We start from the raw sequence: 15,732 nt of genomic DNA, 5'->3' as shown, positions 1-15,732 counted from the left end.
CACTGGAGCTGTTCGTGTTACACATGTTCCTACCAGCTCTCAATACGCCGATATCTTCACCAAGGGCTTGCCATCGTCGGTCTTTGCTGATTTTCGGTCCAGTCTCAACGTCCAGGCTGCCGACGTTTCGACTGCGCGCGCAGGGGTGGGGGTGGGGGTGGGGTTAGACAAATAGATTGTCTGTTGCGTGTCATGGGCCCGGGCTGTGTCACGCCTAGGCCCATGTGCGGCTCATCCGAGCCTGCTAGATGATAGGGAGGGCAATCTCGTGGGATCCTGTTTTTATAAACCCTTACCGAGATTGCCCTATAAGTGTACACCGTAATCATCAATCAATATACGCAATTATCATTGCCTTCAGTAGGAGCTTCGCTTTTGGAATTTTGGAGGCCATTGATTGACCGAAGAATCTGTATTCCAAAGAATTTGCTCGCATTTAGCAGTTGGATATTCGCGTTGCATCGTCCTGATGCGCATAATCTACCTTCTTCGAGGACTGTAGTTCAAGCAAGGAAACATCAAGCGCGTGCACTAGCTAGGATGTGAATTTTCACTGGCCTATCACAGAAGAGAGATGTTCTAAGTGGAGTTGCAAGTCTCTAGACCCTTCTTGAGGAATCTGTTTTAGGTGAATGGAAGTAACCAATTTTAGTATCTGACCACACTTCAAAAGCAAAACGAGGCCCCAAAGTCCAAGTTTCCTTCAGTGCTATGCTGAAATGTCAAACTTGAACACGAGAAACATGTTTTCTGAGTTAGGACAACACTACTTTCTTTTCGAAGAGGAAAAAAAACGAATAGAAGAACTACTTTCTTTTGATAGCGTAGCATTTCTAGAAGGAAAAACAATTTACCTACTTTAATACTTTATTGGAAAGCACAAGAGTGGTGATATCATCAGATTTACATGACTAGCAGTACAAGTCTTCAAGAAAACGCAAGATCTGAACATGCTTTATTACAGTGATTAAGACGGAGAAACTGAAATTGTCATACTAATAATATGTAATCTGGACAACTGTGCTTCAAATCCAAGAAGCATTATGGGTTTTGAGCATTGCAAAACACTAAGATGGAGACTTGAGCTATGATGAACTAGATCACTTACAAATGAAGCTGTACTGACTGCACAGCAGTCCGAGACTGGACCAGTAATTTTGTCTGTTCTCCTTGACCCTCGACAATTCTTCTGATCCTTCGCCCCATCAACGAATACAATTGTACTGTTCAATTGGATAAACGAAACACAGTTTTTTCTTGATTCTTCGGGCAGGGGAATCTGCAAAAAGAAGTGTCAATTTCAACTGGAGCACTGAAGATCCGTCCTAGTAGTAAAAGGAGCTTTGCCTGGTCAGAATGAGAAAAGGCTACTGCTTTTCGACGGAAAGATGAGTTGAAGTAACAACTGAGCAAGTCCTCAAAATTATTTTCGGACCTGAGAAAAAAGTTCTTATTCGCAGTACAACATCTTGACTATTCGCTGAGATTGACGCTGAGGTCGTCCTCGCCCAAAATGAAACAGAAATTATTATTAGCCGGTGAAAAATACTACAGTTTTTTTTAAGGCAACTGGAAAGAGATTTAACTCCTGACTGTGCTTTTGCTGTAAAAAGATAACTACGCAACTTAGCTCACAAGTTCCTCTCATATCAGTCAGTTTGTTTGGCTGGTTGGTCAGCCAACCATCCAACAGTGTTTTTTCTCACAATAAATCAGCACCAGCCAGTCAACAGTACTTTTCTCTCGCAACAAATCAGCACTAGCCACTAGCCAGCCGAACAGGATGAGTAATGGATGGTGTACTACTCTGCAGTTAAGCTTTTGTTGTAAATACAAGCACGTCAACCAACCATACGAGTACTTTCTCGCAAACAAGCAATTACTTTCATGGTTACATTATGATGTGATCATTTCAGTATATAGCTTGCTAGGAGCTGAAGCTTAGATGAGCTACATATTCGAACCGCAAAAGAGGCAAACAATATATAATGGTCGATCACAATCTTCATTCAATTTTTTCAGCCAGCCAGGCATGCAAGGAAAGCAAACTTGCAGTTCATGAGACAAACTTTCAAGTAACCGAGAGTGAAGCAACATCAAGTGTAGTGTGCAATTACCCTATGACTGATATTTGCTTGTTTTTTTAATAGTCACAGGGGGAGAGCATCCCCACCTCAATCTATTATTTTATTATTGACCAACAAACAGAGCTTCCACGTTCGCTCTCAAGATCTAAAAATTCCCACATTAATCAGAGAAAAAAAAATAAAAGTATTCATCACTGTCATTACGAAAAAATTAGCATAAAATACCAATATACATGTTTATAAATTACTTGCCAGTGCCACTAAAATTAAAATAAATTTATGTTTATAAATATAAATCTATCCATTGTTTTGCATATCAAGCTACATATCGTGCATCTATGTCCGTGCCGAGGGAGGATCATCGACATTACTCCAAAGATTTGTTGCCGACATTGCTACAAGACTCTACCGCACCTCACAATTAACACCACAAGCTCAAAAAAAAACTAACACCACAAGCAGATCAGGAACCTAGACAATATCGATTAGGCCATGATTGGTATAGTAAGCTCATCAGATTTGAACATGAACATAGATTGCTAAAAGAGTTAAATACACCAGCGGCCCTCGAACTTGTCCTGATGTGCCACTTAGGTCCACGAACTCGCAAAATCGAAATCTAGCACCCTGAACTTGTTAAGTTGTGCCACTTTAGTCCATACCCCTTCAAGGGGCATGAATATATGCAAAAAAGCCCTTGAGTTTTTTCATCTTCTATATCTACGTCCTCCTCGTCACTTTCACCTCTCTCCTCCCCCACAAGCGCCGCCGCTGCCGCCGGAGGCCGCCAGGAGCGCCGCCGCGGCACTGCGCTCCTCCCTGCTCCCTCCTCTGTGTCGGCGCACCCCTCCTCGCGGTGGAGGCCATGGCATGGCGGAGCTCGTGCGGCCATGGCGGAGCTCGTGGTGGCGGCGTGCCGCCCCCTCCTTCCTCCCTCCTCCCTCTGCCGCACCGAGCTCGTCCCACCATCTCCCTCCACGCGCGCGCTACTCCACACCCCGCACGCGGGCGCGGCCGCGAGCCCCGCGGGGGCTTGGCCCGCCTCGCTGCCGCCTCGGCCTCGCTCCCGTTCGCGGCGCCCGCGGCGCGGCTCCGAGCAGATCCAGGCGGCGGGGGAGGACCGGTGGCGAGCAGGGCCGGCGCCGCGGCACGCCGCCCTTGGCACGCCGCTGTTGCGGCCTCTGGATCCTCGCGCCGCTGCGGACCTGCGCCCGCCGCCGCCGACCCGAGCCCGCCACAGCCCCAAGATCCTCACGCCGTCGCGGATAAGAGCCCGTCGTCGTGCGCTGCAGCAGACTCGCCCCGCCGCCGCGACCCCGAGCTCCTCGCGCTGCTGCTGTCCAAAGCCACCGCGGTCCCGAGCTCCTCGCGCCGCCATGGCCTGGAGCTCCTCGCGTCGCCTCGGACTAGCACCCGGCCGCGCGACCCCGAGCTGCTCCCGCCGCCGCGGATCCGCGCTGTCGTGCGCCGCCGTCGACGCACATCCTCCGTCGCGGCCCCGAGCTCCTCGCGCTACTGCGGTCCGGAGCCCCCGCGGCCTCAAGCTCCTCGCACCGCCATGGACCCGAGCCCGGCGTTGTGTGCCACCGTAGATCCACGCCCGCCGCCGTGGCCCCAAGCTCGCGCAGCCACGGACCCGCACCGCCGTCCCCTGCTCCTCCGCCGCCGCCACGAGCCCTGCACTTGCGGCTGCGAGCCCCTGCACCGCCGGATGTGGCCACGGCCACAGGAGCTCGCGAGGAGGGGCCGGCCACCTGCCGCTGCAGTAACTCGCCGCCGCTGGGGCTAAACCGAGGCGGAGGAGATAGGGCGGGAGGCAGGGGCGCTGGCGTGGAGCCGCCGCGTGCTCCGCCCGGTCCTCCCTCCCGCGGCGGAGAGGGTCAGAGATGGGGCACATCGTGGACGGCGCTGTCGCTCCCAGGCGCCGCCGCCGGCGAGGGAGCAGTGAGGGGGGGGGGTGCGGCGGCTCGCTGCCGGGGCAGGGAGGGCGGCGCGTCGAGCAGGGGCCGGGGTCTGGGAGGGAGAAGAAGGGAGGAGGGGAGTGAGGGGGTGAAGGTAGAAGATAGTAACTTTGGAGGGTTTTTTTTGCATATGTGCATGCCACGTGGCGCCATGTGAAGAGGTATGGACCAAAGTGACACAACTTAACAAGTTCAGGGTGCTAGATTTCGATTTTGCGAGTTCGTGGACCTAAGTGGCACATCAGGACAAGTTCGAGGGCCGCTGGTGTATTTAACTCTTGCTAAAATTTTGAATGGAATCTTGTGCTCTGCACTATGGAGATTTGTTGGCTTCCAAAAAGTAAGAAACTTGAATCAATTGTTTCCCAATAAAAACTAGGCCATAGAGGCATGGCGCGATGTAACAGACGATATAATTAAATATAGTAGCAACAGACGACCAAGAAGATCATAAAGTAGAGAAGCTAGCAAAAGAACAACTGAGTCAGTTGAACTGAGCACTTGGCAGCATTACTGCAAGAGCTGGCAGATAAGAAACATGATACTAGTACTAGTACTAGCGAATGTAGTATCTAAGATCGAGGAGATAGGCAGTCATGACGGGATTAGGCATGTGCGCTTGCCATATGCCTACATTGTTAGAAGCGACGGCGAACAAAACGATGAAAAATAGAAAGATCAAACCGCAGAAAGACACGAAGATTTAACGTGGAAAACCCCTCCAATGCGAAGGGTAAAAACCACGGGCGCCAGCCAGCAAGAACTTCACTATATCGGGTGTTTGTGTACAACGCCTAGCGGCGGCTTACAAGAGGAATAATAGGATTGATATTCTCCGGTGAAGCCTATGGGTTAGATATATAGGAGAGTCACGTGGTCTCCTCAACTTCTACTAGCAATGTGGGATTAAAAGTTTGCACCACATGGGCCTTAATGGGCCAAGCCCAAATTCCAACACTCTCCCATCAGAATTTGGATCACAATATAACATACTCCACCTTGAGACAAATTCCTTCTTGTAGCATATCAAAATCATCACCTGAACACAATAAAGAACAGAACTTCTGGCGCCAAATAGCCTCTTGGGCTAAACTGTCAAACCAACTAAGCTTGAGCAAAGCTCAAACTTAGCTACAGGAACTGGTTTAGTCATCATATCAGCTGGATTATCATGAGTACTGATCTTGCATACCTTCAATTTACCTTGTGAAATAACATCACGAACATAATGGTACTTGACATCAATATGCTTTGTCCTTTCATGAAACATCTGATCTTTAGTGAGGCAAATAGCACTTTGACTGTCACAGAATAGATCAATGCAAGAACCAACTCCACACAGCTCAGTAAACAAACCTTTCAGCCAAACTGCCTCCTTGCACGCTTCAGCAATAGCCATATATTCTGCTTCTGTGGTAGACATAGCAACAACAGGCTGCAAAGTAGCCTTCCAACTCACAGCACAACTGCTAACAGTGAACACATAACCTGTGAGTGACCTGCGCCTATCCAAATCAGCAGCATAATCTGAATCCACATAACCAATTAGTCTCTGATCAGTTCTCCCAAACTTCAAACAAGAATCTGATGTTCCTCTGAGGTACCTGAAAATCCACTGAACTGCCTTCCAGTGTTCTTTACCAGGATTAGACATGTATCTGCTAACCAAACTCATAGCATATGATAAATCTGGGCGAGAGCAAACCATGGCATACATCAAAGAACCAACAGCACTAGAATATGGGACTTTTGGCATGTATTCAACATCCTCCTCAGAACTAGGGCACTGAGCAGCTGACAATTTAAAGTGAGGTGCAATAGGAGTACTAACTGGCTTTGAATCATGCATATTGAAACGCTGAAGAACCTTGTTAATGTAATTATGCTGACTAAGAAATAATAAACCAGATTTTCTGTCTCTAGTAATCTCCATACCTAGAATTTTCTTAGCAACACCAAGATCCTTCATATCAAATTCACTACTCAACAATTTCTTTACTGTAGTGATTTCTTTTCTGCTCTTGGCAGCAATAAGCATGTCATCAACATATAACAGCAAGTATATAGGTGATTCCTCAACAATCTTAATGTAAACACAGCTATCATATTCAGATCTTTTAAAACCATGTAACAACATAAATGAATCAAACCTCTTATACCACTGACGAGGAGACTGTTTCAAACCATACAAGGATTTCTTTAATTTGCAAACATAATTCTCTTTGCTTGGCACTATGAATCCTTCTGGCTGATCCATGTAAATTTCCTCCTCAAGCTCTCCATGTAAAAATACAGTCTTCACATCTAACTGCTCAAACTCAAGATCATGCATAGCAACAATACTAAAGAAAGTCCGAATTGAGCTATGCTTCACAACTGGAGAGAACACATCATTATAGTCAACACCAGGAATCTGACTGAAACCTTTTGCAACTAACCTTGCCTTAAATCTTGGAGGCTCACTAGAAGACAAACCCTCCTTTCTCTTGAAGACCCATTTGCAGCGAACAGTCTTCTTTTTCTCAGGCAAGCTTACAATCTCCCATGTGCCATTCTTCTCAAGAGACTGCATCTCCTCATGCATAGCTGAGATCCACTTCTCCTTATCAACTGAATCAATGGCTTCAGAATATGTTGCTGGCTCACTAGCATCCTCCACCTGTTCAGCACAACTCAAAGCATAATAAGTCAGATTACACTCCTCAATTAAACGGTTTGGAGGTTCACAACTCCTCTTTGATCTGCGAAGAGCAATAGGTAAATCTACATCCTCCTCATGCTGCAAATCAGACTGTGAAACTGGAGGTGAGTGCTGAACAGTATCAGGAACACTATCTGAAACATCATTACCAACAACTTCATTTTCCTGGTCATCCATAAGCTCCACCTGCACACTAACTTGTGACTGCAATTTCTCAACTAAAGCATCATCTGTGGACAAACTGTCAGTAAACATCACAGATTCATTGAAAACAACACTTCTGCTCATAAAAGTCTTTCTAGTTTCAGGATTCCACAATTTATATCCTTTGACTCCCGAACCATAACCAAGAAACAGACATTTAATAGCTCTAGGCTCTAATTTTCCATTATCAACATGAGCATAAGCAGTGCAGCCAAAAACTCTCAAGTGTGAATAATCTGCAGGTGTACCAGACCATACCTCAATAGGAGTCTTCTTGTTGAGTGGAATAGAAGGCGATCTGTTGATCAAATAACATGCTGTATTAGCAGCCTCAGCCCAAAAACGCTTGTTCATATGGGCATTGGACAGCATGCAACGAGCCTTCGAGATGATAGTCCTGTTCATACGCTCGGCCACACCATTCTGCTGAGGAGTGTATGGTATGGTGTGATGCCTAACAATGCCTTCTTTTCTGCAATAATCATCAAAAGCATCCGAACAGAACTCTCCACCATTATCAGTTCGAAGCACCTTGACCTTCTTCTCAGTTTCCCTTTCTATCATAACTTTCCATTCTATAAAAGCAGCAAAAGTATCATCTTTGCTTTTCAGAAAATAAGGCCAGACTCTTCTAGAGTAATCATCAATAATGGTAAGCATATAACGAGCACCACCATATGAAGGCTTACGTGAAGGACCCCACAAATCAGCATGAACATAATCAAGTGTACCTTTTGTGGTATGAACAGAGGTATTGAATTTGACCCTCTTATGCTTACCAAATACACAATGCTCACAGAACTTCTTGCCACTCAGAATGCAGCCATCCAGCAGGTTTTTCTTCATCAATTCTGCCATACCGAGTTCACTCATGTGTCCAAGACGCATATGCCAAAGGTCAGTCTTACTAGGTTCAGCATTAGCAACATTAGCAGCAGAAACAGAACCATGCAAAGTACAACCTCTGAGAACATATAAATTTGAAGGATTGAGATCACCCAGCAAACATACAAGAGAACCTTTAGATACCTTCACAACTCCACCTGAACCGGTGTATTTGAGTCCTTCTTTATCAAGTGTGCTCAACGAGATCAGATTTCTTTTCATCCCTGGTATGTGCCTTACATTCTTCAGTATGCGAATCATGCCATCATGGGTCTTGATCTGAACAGAGCCAATGCCAATAATCTCACACGGGTTATCATCTCCCATGCGCACAAAATCACCGTTCTGCAAAGACTCATAGTAACTGAACCAATCTCTATTAGTGCAGATATGAAAAGAACATGCAGAATCAAGAATCCACTCATCATGACCAGCAACACAACCAGCAAAGACAACCAAACAATCTGACTCAGAGTTTTCACCAGCAGAAGCAACACTAGCCTTACCATCAGATTTATTTTTCTTCTTCTCCTTATTCTGCAATTTCCAGCAATCCTCAATCATATGAGATTTCTTCTTGCAATACTTACAGAATTTCTTCTTGGGACCTTTGGACTGGGAGCGGCCTCTACCGTCATTGCTCTTGCCACGATCGTTGTTATCACTTGAGGATCTTTGCTCTGATCTGCCTCTGACATGCAAAGCGTCGCCCCTAGAGGACGAGCATCTGTCTGCACCATGCCTTTCATCTTCTCCTTAGACTGGAGTGCCTCACAAACTTCCGCAAGGGTTAGTTCATCACGGCTTAATAGTATGGTGTCACGGAAACTTGCATAAGAACTTGGCAAAGAGCATAATAAAAGAAGACCTAAGTCCTCATCTTCATACTTAACCTCCATCGACCCTAGGTCAGCAACGATCTCCTTGAAGATAGATAGGTGACCCATCACCGAATCACCCTCCTGCATCTTAAGCGTGTACAGCTTCAACTTCATATGCAATTTACTGGTAAGATCCTTCGACATGCAGATCGATTCCAGTTTTAGCCACAATTCTGCAGCAGTCTTTTCCTGCAGCACTTCTTGTAGAATATCATTAGATAGATGAAGCTGAATAAGAGAAAAAGCCTTACGGTCCTTGCGCTTCTCCTCATCGGTCCACTCATCCTTCTTTTTCTTCACGAATTTTTCCAGCGCCTCATCAAGATCATTGGTTTGCGCCAGAATAGCTCTCATCTTGACTTGCCACAGCGAGAACCTTGTCTTGTAGTCCAACATCGGTAGATCATACTTCATCGACGCCATCACGAAACCCAAACTTGAAACCACGGCTCTGATACCACTTGTTAGAAGCGACGGCGAACAAAACGATGAAAAATAGAAAGATCAAACCGCAGAAAGACACGAAGATTTAACGTGGAAAACCCCTCCAATGTGAAGGGTAAAAACCACGGGCGCCAGCCAGCAAGAACTTCACTATATCGGGTGTTTGTGTACAACGCCTAGCGGCGGCTTACAAGAGGAATAATAGGATTGATATTCTCCGGTGAAGCCTATGGGTTAGATATATAGGAGAGTCACGTGGTCTCCTCAACTTCTACTAGCAATGTGGGATTAAAAGTTTGCACCACATGGGCCTTAATGGGCCAAGCCCAAATTCCAACACTCTCCCATCAGAATTTGGATCACAATATAACATACATCACTGACAAAGAAAGATGTGGGCAAATGGTGACACTACTGCACTAGCAGCAGAGAAGCACTCCTGATTATTAAAGCAAGTAGAATGTGATGAGAAAGATTTAAATTTATGAATAATAATTAGATAAAAATACAAGATACATTTAGAATATCAATACTAGCCGCGCAAATGCGCGGGTCACCTCACTAGTTGTATTGATAACAAGTGGCACAACTTTAAATCAACGACCTTATTTTTTAAGGAAAATGAGGCAAAATCTTATAATGCACAATTAATTTGGAAAACTAGGCTCAAACCATGATCAAAGAGTACCTACCTTGCTAAACAAGATCTCTTACCGTACCTAGCACAAAGGTGATAATATGGCATAACCATGAATAAAAACACCAAAACCCCCGCGCAAGGGCAAACTTGTGGCCTAACCCGTGGAAACAGCACTATACTCCCTCTGTCCTGAAATATAAGGCATTCTAATATATTTGAAGAGTCAAAATTTTTCAACTTTGATCAAATTTATACAATAAAGTAATAACATTTATGATATCAAATATGTACCATTAAATTCTCCATTAAATACAATTTTATAATATATCTATTTGGTACTATAAATTTTAATAATTATCTCTAAAAATTTAGTCAAACTTGTAAAACTTTGACTCTCCAAGAATGTTAAAATGTCTTATATTTCAAGACAGAGGAGTATATCCTTGCACATGAATGAAATTGTGGCACATCCACGTATGATAACACCATGCTGCAACACAACTAGCAATATAGAATCCACAACTAGCAATATAGAATCGTAGTACCTGCCTTTAGTCGCATGCTGTGTGGAGATGGCCGCCTCCCAACGGGCCGAATGCAATGCTCGTCACCTCGTCGATACAGTTAGCACACCTCTCCATTTGAGCCCTCAACGGCTCGCAGCAGCAAGGCATCTTGTTTCTGCCTCGCACGGTGGAGGTGAAGTGCATCTAGGCCGATAGATGTTAATGGTAAGTTTCGGTGATTAATGACAACCGTATGCGACTAACATGTGTTTTGAAGGATAAAATAATGTTTAGTCTAGTCTCATATGAAATGTGAAAGGAGACCCCTCAATTCGGAACAACCATGCGTGCCAAGGACTTATTTTTTTAAGATTAAGAACTTTTCTAGTCTCAAGTGTCATAAGGAGATGAAGGAAACTTGATTTAGCTAAGGTTTATAGTTTTTAGTTCTTGACCGTACTATTAAGAGGGGTTCATGAGTTAGTAGCTTCACCGAATTTGAGTTGGCCTTAGAAATCTTGCACACTCGCTCAAAAAACAGCCCAAAATGGTCAATAGAAGTTAACACAACGCTTGGAAGAAAAAACAATCGAAGTTATGTTCAAATCCAAGCCAATTCAATTGAAAACAAAGAAAAACAGCAGCACCGGTTTAAACGATGTCCTAGCATCGGAGCATCCGATGCTTGGCCAAAGTTCCGACGCCCTGTCGGTCTATCTCTCTGGATTCAAGCAGAAATCAAATCAACAATCTCTATAGCACCGGTTGAACCGATGGTCAAAAAGATAAGCACCGGTGCATTAGATGTACTATATTCCAGAGAGCATGTTTTGGTGGACCTCAACTCGCCTTCAGCACCGGTTGAACCGACGCTTCAGAATCAAGCACCGGTGCATTGGATATACTATGTTCCAGAGAGCTTGTTTGAGTTGATCAGTGAACCTCTTCAGCACCGGTTGAACCGATGCCCTTACGGAGCATGCACCGGTGCAATGACGCAAGTCTGGATACTGTGTCAGAACCCCAACGGCTACTAATTGGACACAGAGAGACCGGTTGAACCGATGCTTTCACTTTCTATCCCGTCGGTTCTTCCGGTGGTCTCGATTTTTCTGCAGTGGACTTCCAACGGCTATGTAACTCTTTTCACTCTATATAAGGGCACCCCCTGGCTCATTTGAAGTGCCTTTGACACCCTGAATACCTGAGGCCACCCTTGAGAATAAGAGCAAGTGCTTTGAGCAAAAGAGAGAAGATCTAGTACATTGTTTGTGCTTTAACCTTGAAGATTTCATCCTTTGCAAGTGTAGCAAGTGTGCTTGAGCTAGGGCCAACTGAGTGTAGGTCAAGTGAAGGCTTAGGAGCTTGTTACTCTTGGTGTTTGACGGCACCTAGCCAGTCTTGGTGATCGGGAGGTTCTTGGTGAGCTCTTGGAGTTTGTGGGAGCCCCAAGACAAGAAGATTGTACACGGTGTGAAGCTCGCCGTTTCGGAGATGGAGAAGGAGCATTCTTAGTGATCACTTGCTCTTTGGTGAAGCAAGGGAGCTATACCCTTGTATGGTTGCTCCAACGTGGATTAGGAGGGATCGTCAACTCCTCGACACCACGGGAAAAAATTTGGTTGTCTCGTGTCCCTTACTTTTATTTCAAGCAATTAAATTCATTTGTTGTTATTCTTTCTTTTGATTGCTTGTAGTTTGACTAGGACAACTTGCATGGTAGTGTTAACTCTTGCTTAGGTTTTGATCTTGCTAGTGTGCAATCATCTAGACAAAATGATCATCATAGTGTGTTTACCTACCTAAGAACCTTTTGCTAGCATGCTCTGGTGACTAGGTTTCAAATTTGTAGATTGGGCAATACTAGTCTAGGTTAAGGATTAGGTAGAAATTTGAAAAAGTCTCAATTCAACCCCCTTCTTGGGCCAGGCCACGATCCTTTCAGGAGGTAAGAGGCAGGTGGTGTGGAAGCCACAATGACAATGCTTCTATGGAGTAAACCGGCACCCACACATGTTTGACGTTGTCTCTGGTTGGAAACCAAAGTTTGGCTTTCGCCAACGACTTCTACCTTTTTTTTTTTTGAAATGAACGACTTCCACCTTATCCTTATGTAGTCCATCCACCGAGATCCATAGCTGTATACTTCTCGCAGACGTGTTTTCCCCCCTCAAGTGTTAGAGGAGAATTGGTGCCTTACTGTTCGTGACCGTGGTTACACATTACTGACAACCAATCAATCAATGGCCTTGTTTGAATACCAGGGTTAGAGTTAGATTTAGTTTTTTAGGACTCATCTAATCCTAAAGTATCCAAACAGGAGGATTAACCCATCCCAGAAAACTATCCCCTCCAAGGAGTGCTTATTGGGGTTAGATTGGGATGGGCCCACCTTCCCTCCCTCTCTCTCTCCCCCCTTCCAAATGATTGGAAAAGTGATTTTATTGTCCATCTAAATCTTTCATCCAAACATCTTTTTGGCTAGAGTTAGTTTACGGTTAATCATGAGTTGGATACTAACTCTAACTTCTAATTTTGTTTGCGTATCCAAACGGTGTCACAGAACCGCTTAAATTAAACCGGTTTAAGTGCGCTAACTATCATTTTAAGTGTTAATCAAGTTACAGCACACTTAAAACGGTGTAATCCGGCAGCCTGTTGAGTTAAGGATCGATAACACCGGAAGTCCCACCCGAAGGCGAGCACAGATGATTACAAGCAAACAGATGTTTCTCAAATTTAAATTACAAAATGGAGCTTAACAAAATGAGTTCATGTAAAATATCAGAGTTCAAAATGCAGCGGAATTTAAATAGAAGTTTGATTTAAAAATCACGATACTACGAAGACGTGAGGATGTCACATCGAGCCCACCGACATAAATCCTGGTCAGCTTCCACCAACAACAGCTACCTGAAAGCATGGTAACAACAAACTCTGAGTATACTAATACTCAGCAAGACTTACCCGACTATTGGTATATACTTAGCCGACTCCTAAACATGCAAGGCTCTTTGGCTCTATAGTTCTTTTGCTGAAAAGCTGCTAGTACTGGATCCTTACTTTCAATATTTTAGCCAAATTGAGTTAACAGCCATAAACTAGATTTGCCTATTTCTCTAGAGCAAACATGGTTGAACATAATATCTTATTAGAGAAACATAACCATAAATCCAACTTCTAGCTTCCTGTCATTTCCATCTTTACTACAATGCGACGCATTGACCAAGGCTCTCATATCCGCGAGTCATGGCGAATCGATCCGATTTAACCTTGCAAGGTGGACCTAACTCACACGCCAAGTGCAACCCCGTCGAGTCATACCGAGCAACAGTTCCCATAATTACCCCGAAATCTGACTCGCGGCCGCAAACACTTGGATGATGAGTCCCACACGTGCGAACACCCGGTGAACCCGTGGACGACAACACCATCCTCCTTCTCCCCCTACGCTAGAGTAGCGGGTCGGGATTCAGATTTCGTTGCAACTAGGTACTTAGCTTACCGGTTTCGACTACCTCCTACTTCCGGCATGTGGTTAGTACTGTTCAATCCTCGGTCAAAGGGCCAACAACGGTACGGTCCTCAATCGACACAGGTGGAGACTCACTTTCCATTCATTCCATATCCATAACCAAATTCGTCTCCGCCTGGTCTCCATTTTCTTTCCTCATTGATTCATTCTCCAGTAACATTTCCATATAAGTAACAAGACCTATATCTCGCGAGTGACAGAAAATCACTCGACTTCTACCGCGTCCCTACTTAGCAAAGCATTTCTAATGGCACCTGTATACTAATAGAGACTCATAGGTACCTAGGGAAAAACATGCATGCTAGGATTTCATACAACTCCTAGAAACATAAATGCACAAATATTTAAATAAACATTGAATACTGAAATTAAGGGTGATGCTCCGGGACTTGCCTGGGTTAACACTAAACTAGTGTTAGTATTAACAAGGTCTTGGGCCCTTCCGACTTTGGGTCGATTCTTCAGTTGCTCCAGCTGGTCCTTCTCTCTTCAGGATACGTCCACCAACACCGTCTTGTGGTTCGGTTCCGTCATCCCTTTCTTCACGTGGTTCATCTATCGTACCTACATGAGGTGCAACAATGCTGATGTACGAATGCAATGCAATTCACTTAGAGACACAAACCAGACCGATAAGTATTTACGGAGCAACCACACAACCAAGGTTACAACAGAATGGTTTGGTGCTGATGGGTGGTTTCAAAACTTTAATACATTTTAGCCTGAAGTGTTTTCTTCAAAGACAAGTTACTAAACTCACTTAGTATGATTAAACATGACTGAAGCAATCATTTACCGAGCAAACACAACAAATAAGTTCATAAAGTACAGAGTTTGGCGGTACAATATGAGAATTCAGATTCAATTCCTTTAAAAGGCATTACTAACTTGTTTAGGTAAAGCTAAGCAAAAACATAAAGCAAGAAGGAGCAATCAGAAAGAATTAACCATATGCTCATCATCCAAACTAATGGTTGAACCAAACCAAACATATCAGCATGTCATATATGACTTCTGATCACCAGAAAACATAGCATCCATTCCCAAATAAATTTATTTAAAGCCTTTCTTCATTTATTTAGATTATAGGACATATAGGCATATAGACATGATCATACATGTAAAGGGCACAATAAATTCTACAAAAATCACAATAGATCACCAATACTTCTAGTAGTCTACTGTACAAAGATTATATGCTCATGTTTTATAAATTAATTAGCACCAACAAAACAAGTTTTATTTGAAATTAAGCATGTGAGAGCAAGAATGCAAAACTCAACATTTTCTGTAAGCACATGGCCATGTTAAATGTTTAGAAGGCATAAGAACATCATCCAAGGGCAGTGGAAACACATTTTCTATTTATGCACATTTCTATTATTTATAAACCATTTACTTAGCATTCAACAAGTTAAATCAATAACTCGATCATACTGTACTCAATGAACTTGAAATTTTTACCACAGCACACACATCACAATAATAGCCTACCATAAAAATTTCACAGCAATAGGAGCATTACAACTATAGATATGAACTTATCTTTGAAAAGTATAAATCTATTTTTACAGCAAAAGTTTTCAACTAGCAACCATCATATTATGATTCCACTACATATATCTACTTACAAGGATTCCAAAGAGTCTTCATTTTCTATTTTACGATTTTTGTACAATTTACTATGAATTTTCAAAGTTTCAGCCAGTTTTTCAAAAAGACCATCCGCAGCACTATTCATATGAGTCTATGACAATGCAGAAAAGCCCCTGAACTTGACTCTATTTATTGTTGCATGAGGCCCCTGGTCGCGATGTGGAACAGAGGAGCACTGGAAACGGTGATTCCGGCGATGGGGTGCTTCCCGGCGGCGAGGAAGGGGTGGAGG

General features: G+C 44.0%; 1 long non-coding RNA gene across 1 annotated transcript; it reads right to left on the bottom strand.

Annotated features, from left to right (window-relative positions):
• Window positions 1-840: 840 nt before the first annotated feature.
• On the bottom strand, window positions 841-2,626 carry LOC120692887. The gene is made up of 2 exons (XR_005682774.1): window positions 1,436-2,626; window positions 841-1,279 (listed from the first exon to the last, which is right to left on the bottom strand). It is a non-coding gene; the product is annotated as an uncharacterized LOC120692887 (long non-coding RNA).
• Between the last annotated feature and the right edge of the window lie 13,106 nt (window positions 2,627-15,732).

This window comes from Panicum virgatum, chromosome 9N (assembly GCF_016808335.1).
Source record: "Panicum virgatum strain AP13 chromosome 9N, P.virgatum_v5, whole genome shotgun sequence".
Classification (NCBI taxonomy): domain Eukaryota; kingdom Viridiplantae; phylum Streptophyta; class Magnoliopsida; order Poales; family Poaceae; genus Panicum; species Panicum virgatum.
This window is presented reverse-complemented; position numbering and strand designations above follow the sequence as displayed.